General features: G+C 42.2%; 1 long non-coding RNA gene across 1 annotated transcript; it reads left to right on the top strand.

The window, feature by feature from the left end:
* Window positions 1-12,179: 12,179 nt before the first annotated feature.
* LOC109524336 (uncharacterized) lies at window positions 12,180-14,739 on the top strand. The gene is made up of 3 exons (XR_002169943.1): window positions 12,180-12,327; window positions 12,412-12,590; window positions 14,092-14,739. It is a non-coding gene; the product is annotated as an uncharacterized LOC109524336 (long non-coding RNA).
* The last annotated feature ends 2,226 nt before the right edge of the window (window positions 14,740-16,965 follow it).

Below are 16,965 nucleotides of genomic sequence, written 5' to 3'. Positions count from 1 at the left end.
GGAAAAGGGGTTGTCCGTCATTTTCAGATGATCAATTATGAACGCTACCCGTGGCTCACGGCCTCTGTGAAATGCTGCAACTCGTACTGCTGGGACTGCCTATTGCTTGCAACTGACCGATTTGGTGTTTGGAGCCACACTGTTGGAGCCACACTGGATTGTTTTACTAAGGCAGCAAGGAAACGGCTGGGCACTTACAAGCTACGGTGCGTTTAAAAACGTTTGGGGACACTCGCGTAGATCTGCACCTCAGTGAACAGGCACGACATTGGTGAGTAAATGAAATTTATTTTACATTTCTTCTTGTCATTTTATTTCGTTAGTATTAAATTCATGGTAACGAAATAAAATGACAAAGATACAAAAATGTATCAAATAAATCTGCTCACCTGCAATTTATAATGGCGCATTGTAGTCACCTTCGTGCACGAAAGTTCGTTCAATCTCAGCTGCTCAACATTTTCAGTTATTTGCTGTTGTATCGCCGATTTTCAAAATGCAAATGATCTGTTTACTTTATTTTCAAAGAATAGTTTGTTTTGTTGTTGTTTGGTTGGTGTCTTATATGAAACTGCGACATTGCGCAATTTATTGGACAGACTTGTTTAAGATCACACAGCGTAATTTGGGTGGCATTTTATTTCGTATATTTAAATCATCTTTTTATTTTTGACTATCTGTAAATTTAGTTTCCTGCTCTTAATTGTGAATGCATACTTGACGGTTTTAAATGCTCCTGAAATTAAGTGCTGCTTGACCAGCCTATATTGTGTATGTATGTGACGTCACTGAAGGCCTAAGGTTGAAATGCACGGCCCGCCACTGCTGGCACATTACTGCTGTTCCTGACAAACAAATATAACGAGACTTAATGTTTGCACTTTTGTAGTTAAGTCACTAACATAACAGTTCTCTGACTCCATCAGTATTATCTTTTTTCAAGGCAAAATGTGGTCTATGGGATTGGATCGCAGTAGCTTGTTAAAACAATTTGCCTTTAATTTATGGCTTGTGGGTGTCTTTCCAATGACTTTGATGCTTTCATATTTGTACGGTGGCCCCGGGTTATTCTTTTATTCAAAGCAAACTCCAAGTCAAATATTCGTTTCTTAAAAGTTCTTTTCCCCGCCTTGATCCAACAATCTGCACTGTGACACAGGCTGAATGCCTCCACACGTCAGCGCTGATAACGCTTTAAATTGGCGCTGCTATAAATTGGCTTATAAATGGTGTGCTGTGGAGGGGTAAACTTGACCTTTAATACTTCTTAAAGGCAGCCTGACATTTGGTAGTTGTGAATCACAGATGTCTGCCCCTTTGTCACCATCAGTATAAAGTCCCCTGCACGCCCAATAATGAAACATGACACATTAAATTGATGAAATAGAAAGTATGTCGCTCAAAGTGCCTCATATAACTATACGTCACAGACTGAAGCCCTCCCTTAGCAACAGCTCCGCCACATACGACCAATCCGCTCGCAGAGGGCTGCTTTTCCACCCCCTAAAGGCCGACAGTGATGGCTCTGATGACATCCAGGAAGTCAAGGCGAAACCGACTGCTGCCTTTTTTGACCAGCATACTTTCTTGCAGTGAACTTGCACAACTGTCTCTCTGTTGTGCACAAATTGCAGTTTGGCAAAATGGTTGCGCCGGTCAAGCCCCCTTGTTCGGGTTAACTGGGTCAACCAGACGAGGGACAGCTGGTCTGGCAGTGCGCAAGAACAGAGATGGGTTTTTGTATTGTTTCACGAAGTCAAACTAGGTTACCGTTACATCCACCAAAATTTCGCTGTAAATTTACAATACACAGCTACTGTCTGCCAGATATAAGAAATAACAATAGCAAACTTTACGTTAAGGACACGAGGCAGCATCGCACCGATTGTGCTGTTTTTTTCTATGAATTAGCATCATACACCCACCCATCTTTTGAGGCCAAAGCTACAAAGCATGTCAGACATAAGGCACAATAGTTTATCTTCGGAGCAAATGTTGAATTATGGGTGGAATGCAGCATCCGAGTACATATTTTGTATTCAATAAGCAATTGAAAAATGAATTTATTCATAAGAAAAAAAAAACAATGCCAACCAACAAAGATATGAACAATTCTGTTGAATGTACTCATAAGTTTCAATTTTATGTTAGAGCAGTTTCCTAAACTTTTTCAGCTCAGTACCCAAATGACAAATTTGATTGCTTCCATCAAGATCAAATGAAGCTAAAGTTACAATACTACTATCTATAGACATAAGAAACACAATGGTGAACAGTTTTCCATTATGGGCAAGAGGCAGCATCCATCCATCCATCCATCCATCCATCCATCCATCCATCCATCCATCCATCCATCCATCCATCCATCCATCCATCCATCCATCCATCCATCTTCTGCTTAACTGTTTGCGGGGGCAGCAACCGAAGCAGAGAAGCCCAGACTTTCCTCTCCCCCAGCCACTTCGCCCATTGCTTTAATGGGGATCCTGAGGCGTTTCCACACCAGTTGAGAGACATAATCTCTCCACCATGCCCTGGGTCGTTCCAATCCTCCTTCTGCTGGCATGCAGCCAGAAAATCATACAAAGGAGGCATCCAGGAGGCATCCTAAATACTGTAGATGTTTGAGCCACCCTATCTGGCTTCTCTTGAACTTCTGAATGAGGCCAGAATGCCATTGCACCCGTTCTACCCCGAAAGCCCCACACTGGAATTCTTTCACTTGAACCAGGGTCTCATTTCCAAAATGAAGAGGGAATTCTACCCTTCAGCGACTGAGGAACATGGCCTCAGATTTGGAGGTGCCGATTCACATCCCAACTTCCTCACACCTCGGCTGCAAACTGCCCCAGCCAGAATTGAAGGTTGTGGCTTGACGAAGCCAACAGAACCTCAACTGCAAAAAACAGAATCAATAGTGAGGCCACCAAACCGGACCTCTTCAACACCCTCACCTAAAAATATATTACAGATGATAATAATAATGATGTGTTCGCTGAAACGATTTCGACAATGGTCCAGAGGGTTCGATGCATGCTGTTGTTTTTTTTTTTTTTTTTTTTTTTTTATGAATGAAATACGATGACATCCACCACACATATCAGCAGAGCGCAGAATCTGTCTGTCTGCAACTCGATCGAATCCACCTGTGCCAAAACTTAGTCCTGCTTCCAGCAGACATAAAAGTTAGTCAGCCACCAAACTGTCAAGGGCATGTACGGCGCTATTCAAATTATTATGCATGTGAGGTTTTTCTCAAATTTGTTAAGTCTATGCAAATGCAACTCGGCATAATTTTCAAGTCATCAACCGTTAGAGAATAATTTGAATGTTTTTAAATCAACCAAGCGTGGCAAAAGTCATTCATTCCTTTAAAAGTTTCCCAAACTTTTTCAGCTCGAGAACGAAATCTGAGCATCCGTCCATATCGCTTGCCCTCATTAGGGTCAAAGGTCGGCTGGAGTCTTTCCTAACTAACTTTGGACTGGTCATCAGCAAATCACATACACCAACAATCTACTCACAATACTTCTACACAACTCCATTTAGCAATTAATGAACCAAATACAAAAATACTAATAAAGTAAAATTGTTGTCTACTGTACTGATAGTCATGATTACAAAAAGCACAGACATGTACTACAACGTGCATGAATTGCATGAAGCCCTTTGCCAAGAAGTTGTGTGTTTGCCTGATGATCAGTGAAATAACATTCAGTGTGATCGATTGGCAACCTAATTCAAAGATATTCATGATACATTCTGGATCGCTACGTTTGGCGCGATGGAAGACTGTTGTTTTCCCGTTGTTGGAGGCGTGCCACACCAATGTTTAACTTATAAAAACACCACAGTCATTTCCTGAGAATGCACGTCCATCCCCTTGCATGCTCAGACAAAACAGGCCTCTAAGTAGCGTGACACTGATGCTCTGTGCACGAGGCTCCCATGCTCATGTCTCGGGAAACCCGAGAGCAAACATTCACAGCCAATCGGCACACGGCAACAGCAGCTGTGCGCAGTCGTCGGTCACGGAGACTTCTTTCCTCGTGTCACTCACAGCAGATATATTGCAATGGCCCTGTTGCAAAGTCTTTGGGTTAAATGTGTCTGGTTCCGTGTCTGGAGTTGCGTGATTCCACACTTGGCAGGCAATGACACTATCTGGTGCTTCTTTTCCATAGCCTATTTAGTATTTTTAAATGAAAAAAAAAAACTAGTGGGTAAGTTTGGGGTTAGGGTTTGATTTTAGACTAAGTCCAATGGCAAGCTACCAAATCATACGGAATCCATGCGCTCCATTACAAAATTACATAAGTGCAATAAAAATGGAGCAGATCTAGCAGTCGCAGCAATTTAGATCACCTGAATTGCTCTGATGATTCTGATTACTTGTAGCCAGACGCAGACTTTATGGGCATGACTAACAAAGCCCAAAGCCCAATTAAAAAAAGTTTTAAAAAAGAGGGACACACCAGTCACAATCAAGTTGCTGTTTCGTTGACAAGTTGGATCACACACCCAAGGGCAAAAAAAAAAAAAATCCACAAAAAGGACACTTCAAGACTGACTGAGACATTAATACCAATGTTACCGGTTGAATCTCTGCTCTGTATTAAGTATAGAATACATATCAGAAAGATCCACATTTCTGTTTTCAGCTCTCAGCTTGTCCCGTTAGGGGTCACTGCAGTGCGTCGTCCTCTTCCAGCTTCCTCCTCTCCAACACCAATTGCCCTCATGTCCTGCCTTACTACATTTATCAATCTTCTCTTCGGTCTTCGTCTGGTCTGCTCGGAATCTCCATCCTCATCACCCTTCTACCGATACTCTCGCTATACTAGCGGTTCCCAAAGAGTGCATTCAATGTAAAATACATATTGTAAAGTACATATTGGGAAACTAAACAAAGATGACTCATGGGACTAAAATGGGGCACGGCAACACCACTGCCAAGAAAAAAAAACTCAGTTCTCGCACACTCTTTCAGTTATTCGTTTGGTCGTTCTATATTTATGCCCTGAAAAGTATTTTTCATGTTGTCTCTCTCGGGTAAGAATCCTTCCATCTCCCAAATCACGACTTTTTAAGAAATCAAAAGCGCACCATATTGCCTGAGTTACCAAACGCTGCTTTCTTCCGGTTGGTATTCTACCTTGGATTGCTGTCTACCTTTCTTCCGGTTGGTATTCTACCTTGGATTGCTGTCATGTACCATTGCACACTAAATGTCAATCGCCCATTTATGACACTATCATTGATTCAAATGGTAGAATGTTCTACCATTTGAATCAATGACAGTGTAATAACTCAGGCATCCACCCCTGACCACATGAAAGCCTTAAATACTTCACAAAGGCAACGGCCTGTGTTACATGCTCTTCCCAAACTCTTTATAAGAGTCCAAGAGTAACGCCGTAAATTAAAATGGTGATCTGACTAGCCCTGTGCTTCTCAATTGTTTTCTTTTATGCCCCACCCCCCCTTCAGGAAGATGAAAGCATTTTGCGTTGCCAACTCTGCGGTGTGACAATAAAAAACATCGTTTGTTGATAAAATTGTGATCAGGACACCTCTACATAACAGTATCTCCTTAAAAAAAATGATAATAAATAAATAAATAAATAGATGAGAGCCGCACTGCCGCCCACTATAGTGGATGTGCAATGGCATTTTATTCTTGTACGACCCAAAAAAGAATTAAGAGCATGTTGCCCAGGTCACACGAGCACCTCCTGGCATCGCACCGTGCACACAAAGGACTGGTTTAACCCCATGTATTAGGCGGATATTGATCTGCATGCAAATTTAACTCAATGGCGCACGCGCTTCCGTCTGCCACAAAGCATTACAAGCAAACCATTTTTAACAAAACAGACTTCCTCAAAATTTTCTGACTGACCTATTTTCACTTGTTATAGCCTAAAAATACATCTAGACTTTCAATCTCTTGGCTACATTTATGTGTTTCTGCCTAACAGCGACAATATAAATATTTTGTGTAATCATGACATTACCACGAAGATAGTTGGGCTAATGACAGACTGCAACTATCTTATATTGTCGCTCTAGAAACAGCGCTCAGTTGGGCTAAGGACATCATGTATTAGAAAAGCTGGCTTCTGTGGGGCACTCTGTCCCTGGCCCCTTTAAAGAAGCTTGTTTTGACATTTCATCTGCCAATTGGCCAATTCACAAAGGGTTCGATTGCGTCCGTCTGCCACCATTGCCGAACTGGAACTCTCCGCGGAGCAGCGGAATGTCCGGCCAACAAGGCAAGACAATCTGCTTGGGTCCGAAAGTAGGAAAATAAACTGGTGGTGGATGAGAAAATCGATAAGCCGCTGCTAGCTTCGCCTAGTCCGGGGGTCGGCAACACGCGGCTACAGAGCCGCATGCGGCTCTGTAGCGACATCTAGTGGCTCCCTGGAGCTTTATAAAAAATGTTTGAAAATGGAAAAAGAATTTGATAGTAGGCTAATATAGCTCAAATAGATATAGATACATGTTGCAGCTCCGAAAAAGGAGAGATGTGGTGTTGGTTTTTTAAAACGTACACATTATTTATGCGTTTAACAGTCTCGACAAACACAGACACGTCTGCGTCCGACTCCATGCCTTCTCTTTTCTCGTTTGACTCGAGAGGCTTTCAAAGACAGCCTCCGAAAAAAGGAAATGAATGATCACTTCACTGACACTAAGAAAAGTGAAATAATGCACCAAAACAAAAAAAATCAAGTGAGGAAATCACAAAATAAATTCTATGGGGGCGTTTGTGAACACACAACAATGGAATGAATAACATAAACAATTCCTGGACAGTCCAGTCTCCTAAATAAATACAGCATGTGCTTCCTTCATTGTAAGTTTTATAGAAGGCTTTTATTTTTTTTTTGCGGCTCCAGACATATTTGGTTTTTGTTTTTTTTTTTGTCCTATATGGGTCTTTCAACATTTTGGGTTGCCGACCCCTGGCCTAGTTCGATTGCCACTAGTCTCAAAATATTCCAGCGGGCCCATGGAACTTGCGTTGAGGAATCAGGGCAGTGAAATATGCTGGTCCATCAAAATATCTTTCTATGACACTGGTCTTTGGTCGACAACAGCAAGTCTTTAGTTGTTCAAAGCCAAAAGCAAAGTCGGCACTGTCAAACTCCCTCAAACTTGTCAACGTGACAGGATTCTGGAGTGAACAGGATCGAGGCAGACATGCTGACTTTATGTGTCAAGTCAGGTCAACCTGTGCACGTGCAAATCAAGATCAATACCTTTGGAGCAGTTACACTGCGGTCACATTATCTGGTTGCATTTATCAGCCCCGGTTGCTCTGGTAACAAGCTTGTACTCCTTCAGTAAACAACAGCCTTTGTTTACTGAAGGAAAAAACATTGCCCGTTTTAATATACAAGCATGTGCAGCAGTCTCACGTTGCTTTGCAGTTATTCCAAAGGTAGATCTCAATTCCAGTGTTAGGTAAATGAAGTACAGTGTAGGCCTCCAGCGAGATCGGGCCCGAATGGTCTCATAGCACAGAGGAAGAACGCGTCATTGTGCACGCCTGGGCCTCACAATACGCACAATACGCCGCCTTGTACTGCAGACGTAACGAAGACCGGCACTGATGTCGTTAACACTGCTGTGCGTCCCCCTCCTGACCGCACCCCTTATCAGACAATTCCCCTGACCGTGCCACACAAACACAAGATCGGCTTGATTCTAACACGACTAACGACTAAGGAATCTCTCGCATTTATTAGATTACTCAAACAATCTAATGACGTCCATGTATCAGAAAATCTGCCTCAGGAAAGCGAACGTGAAAATGTCTTATTTGTTGGATGTACAAGGCCATTGTGAAGGTGTAGCTCCTCTGTTGGATCTGGATAGTCATTGCACCACTTGGCCTCAACAAGAATGGAGTGGAATGAATTCTTGCAAGGCGACCTTCATCAGCACACCTAAATATATCGGGTTCTTGCTCGCTACGTAAAGATTTGTGGAAATCGTTGGTCTTTAATGCTGCCAACAAACGAACGAACAAGCCAACTAATAAAAACGATACCTTTTCCTCACACTTTTGCGCTTGGTGGAGATAATTGGGGTTGGTTGTGATTTAAACTGTAGTGAGTGGGAAAGGCTAGTATTTGGACGATGCTTTAGAGTTCAACTTCTGATATATTTGACCCGTAGGAAAGCTTATGAATCCAACGATGTGTAAATGATGCCATGATATCACGATAAAGCCAATCAATCAGACTGCTCTCATGTCATCACAATGCGGTTTACAGTCTCCGTTCACATTTTGTGGCTTCCCTGCATCTCAGATTTTATCCTTTTTAATCAAATTTATAGCACAGATTATTTTCTACATTGAGGGATTTGGCTGATTATTTTTCCACGACTGTTACAGCAAAGCAATAAGCACAAGCCAGGAGGAAAGAGTGCATCAAAGACACACCACATCCAACATTAGGGATCGTTTCACACTTCATAAAAGAAGCTAAAGTGCAATGTGCCTATTGCGAAGTCCAAAAGGCCAAATTTAAACAACTGCATGTATACTTTAAAATAAACTTGGCTAGCTAATATAAATGAGCCTATCACCGCTAGTAAGAGCAAATTGTAATCCTTGCACCCTTGGTCACGGATAGACTCAACGCTTTCAATTCCTCACAGGGGCATGTTCACACACATCCTGCTGCTTGCCACCGCAACTGACATTGCCTCACACAACACAGAGTGACTCAAAAGTGTAGCCAGTTAACCACCAGCCAACTCGACAGACTCCATTGGCCTTTTTTGTTGTTGTTGTTGATGTTTTTTTTTAACTATGAAGCGCTACAATCTAGATGTGCATCATGACAGTGTAAATAGAAAAAAAAAAAACAACCCGAATGAGATTGGTTTTCTTTTGATGGAAATCTGGCTTTTTTTTTTTTTTTGGGGCGTAATGGTGTGGGTATTTGTTCCGTGTTGTTGCTGTGGAGTTACACACATGCAATCGGAAGCTCTGCACATGTGTGTTGTGTCATGTGTTCCGCGAATGTAAACACAGTGACATAACACATGAGGCAATATCACCAAAAGGTGCCTTTTAGACTTCCTGTTTTAGTCCAGAAAAGTTGCCTTTTTCCTCTGAACTTCATATTCACTGTATTAACAGATGCTGTACTGTTCGAAATTCATATTGGTCAATCTCACACTTCTTTTTCCCCCTTGCTATAAATTAACTGAAAGAGGACGATGTGCATGCAAATAGCAAAAATATTTAAGCTTGCCGACAGGGTGCATGTTTTTGGCTACTGTTAGCATTTAATCAGCACATAGTGGACTTTCACTCAGCTGCGTGATTCAGTTAGCAAGATTTGTGTCTGTACTGTTGAATTTTCAAAAGCTATTTATATCAACTGATATTTCACTATGACAGACAGGACATGTGAAAACAATCAAACAAAAAAAAAAACGAAGTTTGTATTTGTCTTCACTGTGCTGAGAATGACATATATGAGTGTGCATCTCACAGCAGCTGCAGAATGCTGGAACATTGTGTTCTCCTCCATCCCGGCGGCGAATCCCAACTGCACCACCCCGCTTGTTCCTATTTTGACATAAGATCGGACTAGCTGTTATGTGGAGTGTTTTTGTTTAGATGGACAGAATCTATCTGTTTGGGCTCCCAATGGCCCACTATCTTGGATTGCGGTGGGAAGACAAGGCGGCCTTTTAGCTTGCTTCCATGCGTTGTTACCATCAGTTTCGCATGCGTAAAAACAGAGCCCACGTCAGCCGATCCTCCATGGTACAAATGTCTGCGATCTGGACATTGCATTCAGGGCGTTTGAGGTTGGAATGTATACGGTTATGTAAGGGCTGGAACGGGTGTGGTGTCGATGCAGCCTGAAAGAGAGACGGAGGCTCAGGGAGGCTTTTCCACACACACACACCCACACACACACACACACACACACACACACACACACACACACACACACACACCACTCTCACACACACACACACACACACACACACACACACGCACACACACACACACACACACACACACGTATGCATGGACGCAATTTGGATTCTGTTCCAGCGTGCGCTTCTTTTACAGTGATCACGTGTTGTCAGAAGAAGACATTTATGAGCAACATCACAAAGTTCACCACAGGGCAAGGGTCTTCTTTCCATGGCAGCTGCACACTTTAATCTAATCTGCAGCAACAACAGGGAAACAATAGCATGGCTTTGTGTTTCCGTGTGTGTGTGTGTGTGTGTGTGTGTGTGTGTGTGTGTGTGTGTGTGTGTGTGTGTGTGTGCGCGCTTGAGTGAGTGAGTGGGCATATGCATGAATGCCACGGCCTGTTTGGTCCGAGGAGTTGATGAAGGGACCACACCCATTTTGTTGGCTTTTTACCGAAGAGTTCCCATTGAGTGGGAAAAATTTAGATTGGACTTTTTTAGAATACGGTATTGCCTCACATATTAGCAGTTCATGCTTCACAAATTCACCTATTTACTTTTTTTCAGATAAAAAGACTAGAAGCAGAAAGTCCAGACAGAACTTTTTCAATATTGGATACAGTTTTATTGTCAAATGTGCTGTATGTGTAACATAATATAACTTGTTTTTCACAGATGAGAAAGAATATACTCCTGTACGTATTGTTATACAGTATTACCTGTCTGTACATGTTACTGCGTGTGACTATTCATTATGTGAAGGTAATTCCCTCCCAGAACTTAATTTTATGTTACCCTGTCAATGGGATTAGCCACTGAATGCTAGCATTAGCACTGGCAACGTTACGAAAACTTAGTATGTCTTTTGATTTAAATATTAGAAGTGGGCACTGAAATCGTGTTGTCACCAGTCCGTTAGTACCGACGGAACGTCCGAAAGTCAGTCACTGACAACTGACGGTAAACTTTGACAGAGTAAGCGCAGAAAGAAGCCAAATTTAACCCGAACCGTCACTAACCCGAAAAGTGAAGATGAGGAGCATTTTGGGGACGAGAATCAGTCGAGTCGAGATGAGAAATAGTCCCATTGCTATCTGCTGCTGATTCGGAAGTTTCTGAGCAGTTTGCTTTGACATGATAACTCAGGGAAGCTGAAATCCATTTGCGGGAAAAAAATAATAATCGAACAAATGCGCGCTACAGTAGAACCAATGCCCAAAAGAAACACTACAAAACCAATGTTGGGAGTTAATTAATAATTTCATGGAACAAATATGACAAGTTAGATTGGAAATTTCTGTCAGTGTTTCAGCCGGCCCAAAAGGCCCTGCCTGTCCTCCGGCGGTGTAACATTTCAACAGCAACCAATTCCCCTCAGACATTGCTTGGAAATGATGAGAGAAGTCAAAAGTATGCGCTTTGATGGTTGCTTTTAATTCAATCGTGCAGAAAAGACGAACAAATTGTGTCACTGACTGAGTGGAAACTAGCTGCGCATTATGTTGACTGAATCCAATGAGCAACACAAAGAAAGCAAGGACAGAGCGATAATTGCTCTCTCTGTTCCAACGTGAGTACCGAACAGTGGCACATGTCTGAAAACATTCAACAATATTTCATTACATAATCTGCCGTTGTGTGGTGACCGATCCAGGATGTACCTTGCATCTTGCCCAAAGTCAGCTGGGTCAAAAACACACAGGACATCTGGTGCGTTTCTTCCCGTCAGTCGTCAGTGATGGACTGAGAAGGTCCATCGTTGCTCACCCAGTTGGTGACGATTCCGGTGACGGACGAATACCCGCTTGCATCAGCAACATGATATTGGAGGCGGTATGTATGTTTTACTTTTAGAATTTACTATTAACATTAAAAGACTAGTTGTAGATTCATGTTTTATAATGATGACAGTTGACCCTGGAACAAATCTTTCCGTTATTTCCGTTATTGTGATTTTAGGGTTGGAGGTTCCAGTTGTGCACCAACAAGTCATTGTGTTAACGTTAACGTTGTTTGAACAAGGTCAAGACGCCTTGTTATAACAGAGATCATGATGAGGCGTGACACCATTTTGTTGGGTTTCTCGTGTGTGCCTCAGTGTTTCAGCCGGCCCAAAAGGCCCTGCCTGTCCTCCGGCGGTGTAACATTTCAACAGCAACCAATTCCCCTCAGACATTGCTTGGAAATGATGAGAGAAGTCAAAAGTATGCGCTTTGATGGTTGCTTTTAATTCAATCGTGCAGAAAAGACGAACAAATTGTGTCACTGACTGAGTGGAAACTAGCTGCGCATTATGTTGACTGAATCCAATGAGCAACACAAAGAAAGCAAGGACAGAGCGATAATTGCTCTCTCTGTTCCAACGTGAGTACCGAACAGTGGCACATGTCTGAAAACATTCAACAATATTTCATTACATAATCTGCCGTTGTGTGGTGACCGATCCAGGATGTACCTTGCATCTTGCCCAAAGTCAGCTGGGTCAAAAACACACAGGACATCTGGTGCGTTTCTTCCCGTCAGTCGTCAGTGATGGACTGAGAAGGTCCATCGTTGCTCACCCAGTTGGTGACGATTCCGGTGACGGACGAATACCCGCTTGCATCAGCAACATGATATTGGAGGCGGTATGTATGTTTTACTTTTAGAATTTACTATTAACATTAAAAGACTAGTTGTAGATTCATGTTTTATAATGATGACAGTTGACCCTGGAACAAATCTTTCCGTTATTTCCGTTATTGTGATTTTAGGGTTGGAGGTTCCAGTTGTGCACCAACAAGTCATTGTGTTAACGTTAACGTTGTTTGAACAAGGTCAAGACGCCTTGTTATAACAGAGATCATGATGAGGCGTGACACCATTTTGTTGGGTTTCTCGTGTGTGCCGGGGGTGCGGGGGGGGGGGGCATCAAAATCAGCAAGAGATTCCACACCATTAGATGTGCTGACATTACACAAACTCAAGGAATTAATCATAAGGCTGACATGTTTGATTCATCAGCCCCTGTTGATGTTGCCGAAGAGCAAACATCTAAATGGATGGACATGAGAGAGCTCCTTGTAAAGCAAGTTGAGAACGCTTTCAAAACTTTTTGTTTGTTTGTTTCATTCAAGTTTTTGTTGTCACTCCTTTAACAGTCTGCTCACGGGCGAAAGAAATGAAAAGAGAATGTCTCCGGCCTAGAGAGCAGGGCTTCCCCTATTTCTTTTTCCTTTTCTTTTTTTTTTTTCTTTGCTGAGCAGGCTGTTACATAAGCCAATCTCAGTGCCGTTAACAGATGTCCCTTGTAATCTCTGTGCACTGGAACACACACACACACACGCGCGCGCACACACACGCGCACGCACACGCGCACGCACACACACACGCGCGCGCGCGCGCGCACACACACACACACACACACACACACACTATTGAAGACATAGCACTCCTCGCTAAATTATTGTGTGTGCTAGTATATAACACAACGCTTATTTCTAACTACAGTATGTATTTTATATTTCGTACAGAGCAGTAATTCCACCGCTAAAACTAACAAGTCTTACAGTGGTGCCTTGAGATATGACTTTAATTACGGTAGTTCCTCGAGCAGGCTCACCGTTCAAAAAAAAAAAACACACACGTACACACACATGCACCCGTTTTTCTTTGAAAACAAAGCATCGCCGTGGCAACAGCGTGCAACAAAATTAAAAGCTATCAAAACGTTTTCGTTTTAAAACACCTTTAGATTAAATATGCAACCTTTGATGACAAGCGGATAAATTCTGTGGGAGGAGTTACGGTAGTTAAAGTTGGGGCCAAATTCCAAAGAAAAATCAAAATGGCGGACTTGCTTTGACGGTTAGTGTATGACTCCAAAAGGTTTTTTTGTAGGTCTGGCTCCCAATTTTCACAGACCGAGTTGAAACGTACAATTAGAAAAGTGTTGTTAAAAATTTATAGGGAGCATCATTGAGCCATTTATTTCTCGAAAATATTAATATTTATGCCAGGTCTGATGTGTGTTCAAAATCTCATGAGTATTCGCTCAGGTTAGCCCCTAAAAAGAACATTATTTTTCTTGGCAAATTGCGCATTCTCACTTCCTTGGTCGTGCATGGTTACCAAAGATTTTTTTTTCAGCTGAGGGTGACTCCCAAACTTCATAGCCATGGGTCAAAAATACCGGCGGGAGAGGTCTTCATTAATCCTCTATAGGAGGCTCTACAGACCCATTTTTTGTAGTGGTGTACGACAACTTTAAAATCTCAATATTTTTTTTTTCGCCAGGCCAGATGTGTGTGCAAATCTTGGTGAGTTTTTGTTTATGTTTAGGTTCCCAAAAATGTAAATTTTTGACTTGGAATTAGACAGTCATTAGGCAGCGTCAATAGTTTCCCACCAAAGTATGTACAGTACGCACAACCCTTTGTTTTCCCCTTTGTGCAGAAGGAAGGAGCGAGCCATAACAGGGCGCCCTCTCTGTCCTCTGCATGCTAGTCTGTCAGTAGGTCTAGTGCAGACTTGCCCTCCTTTTGAGCCAATCACGCGGCCGCCGGCGCGCGGCAGCCCACCAATGAGCAGGCAGGCCCGGCGGGGGCTCGATGCGGAGTAGGCGTTGACTTCGTATGATGTAATCGAGGCTTAATTTACAGGATGGTCGCGAGGAGTGAACCCAAATCGCCCCGAGAAGCTTAATCGCTAAAAAAGGTAGACTCTGCTGCAACACTTCCATGGAAATGACATGCACAACTTTGCACAGTTGATCTTCTGAACCTAACTTCGGGGAGAAAAAAAAAATGAAGGCAAATACAGCATCAGTGTACACAAAAACACACACACACAAATTTCAAATCTGGCATTATGTTATCAGTGCCGGAAGATAAAGACGTGTCTGGACTCCAGTAACCTTTTGTGTGCGGGGAGAAGTGGGGGTGGCAGTCCATGCGTTTACAGTGTGCTCAAATGCATCCGTACATTGGGGCCGAGTTGAAGGGGCTCGACGGGTATGTCGCGCCTGTGTCATACACGGAAATATCTCAGCATCACACTTTGACACCGAGCGGCTAAGAAGTGCTGCCAAACGTAACAGGATCCACAGATTTGTTTGGAAACTTAAAGTTTCCTTTCAAAATCAACGTTTTCTTGTGACATTGTAACCTCAAATTCTAATTGTTCACAGAGAAGAGCATAAAAACAACAAAAAACGACTTATCATTTCATGTTGGGCACTCTCAAATCATCTTTAAATACCCTTTCAATGTCATCTTTTTATTTTTTTTAAATTTTTTTTGAAGGTTCATGGGGCCTCGATCAGTATGTCCCACCTGTGTAGCACACTAAAATCTCAGCATCACTTTCACACCCAGATGTCAAACCGTGCTTTCAAGGCCATGTCATTCTTCAACATAAAAATCTTCATGGCCTCAGCAGGCATGTCTCGCCTATATATTACTAGGCATGTTCGATCTCACTTTTTTCAGACCGATACAGAGTACCAATACCGCTACTCCTTTTGATATCTAACATTTAATTTAAAACAAGCACAAAAAAAGTGTGAACCGACCTTTCCTGGGCGCAGAAGATGATTCGCCGAGTGTCAAACTGCTGCAGTATCGCGCCAACTCTTGCTGAGGAGGATTTACTCAATGTCACCCCCCCATAAGTATCAGCGGCTGGTATCGGCAGTGAATACATACCTTGAAACAAGGCCTTCATATGTAATTTTGGGTCTGACAAACCTAGTATGGAGTACGCATAAATACATCAGCTTCTCAGCATGTCAAACTCACCTAGCAAACAAATCAATAAGTCTTTAAATGTCTGTCATAGGGCATTTTTAATATTAAAAGAGGTTCTTGAGGCCTTGAGGGGTCTCTCCCACCTGAGAAATATCTCAGTCACATATTCACACCAGGGCATTAAACAGACCTGCCGAACTCAGAAATTTTGCTTTATATGCCCTTCATAAGTTATTTTCTAACATGAACAAAAGCAGATGTTACGTCCACGCTGTACACTGAAATAACTCAGCATTCATACCCCTATGTCATTTTTAACATGAAAGAAAATTGACAGGTATGTCCTAACTGCGTCATACTCACCATGTCAAATTGTGATGGCAAACTGATCAATTTCTCTTCAAATCATTTTCTACATTTGAAAAGTTGAAGAGCTGGTAATCTATGTGATGAATTTCATCATTGTGGCCTAACCCCTTTCTGGCTCAGCTGCTCATCAGGCAAGAGCGTCTTATTTGCAACATCTCACATGATGCAACCTCCAGCCTGGATGTAACCATCCTTTTTTTTTTTTTTTTTAAATAACAAGAATGTACATTTCACATTTCGTGGAACCCGTTCTGCTGCTTTTTGATTGTCAGTGGCCGTACATGTAATTATTGAAGTGGGATTAGTAAGCACTGTGAAGGATTTAGTGGTTTGAAGTGAATTTCAGCCACACGAAGGGAGGAAGGGGAGTTGGAGGAAAATATTTGTCATTGGCTCTCTCTGGTGGACAAAATGAAGAAAACATTTTGTATTATTTCTGTTCGCAGTAAATTATTAATACCATTTACAGGTGTCCCCCTTCATTGAAGTCCAAAGATTTTGCATTATCTTAAATGTGAATCCTAATCCGTTGCATTTTTTTTGTTTTTACTGATAGTTTGTTAGAGCATATTAACAGTTTTCTAATGTTTATTTCCACTTTCCCTTTTTCATCGGCCTTATGGGTGTGCTGGAGCTGACTGGTACGCACACATTGAAGCCTACGAATAGTTTAGCCCCCAACATGCACGATTATGGAATGTAGAAGGAAGCCAGAGTGCTCGGAGAAAGTCCACATAAGCACGGGCGGACATGCAAAGTGTGAAATTCGAACTGTGAGGTGGTCGTGCTAACCATTAGGTGACCATAATGCCACTTCAAATCATTAATACAGTATTTTCACTTTTTTTTTTCTTATAGTTTGAAAGTTTTGTGACCCAACCCGGTAAACAAAACATAAATATAAAAG

The sequence above is a fragment of the Hippocampus comes genome, unplaced genomic scaffold, assembly GCF_001891065.2.
Source record: "Hippocampus comes isolate QL1 unplaced genomic scaffold, H_comes_QL1_v1.1 scaffold156, whole genome shotgun sequence".
NCBI lineage: Eukaryota > Metazoa > Chordata > Actinopteri > Syngnathiformes > Syngnathidae > Hippocampus > Hippocampus comes.
This window is presented reverse-complemented; position numbering and strand designations above follow the sequence as displayed.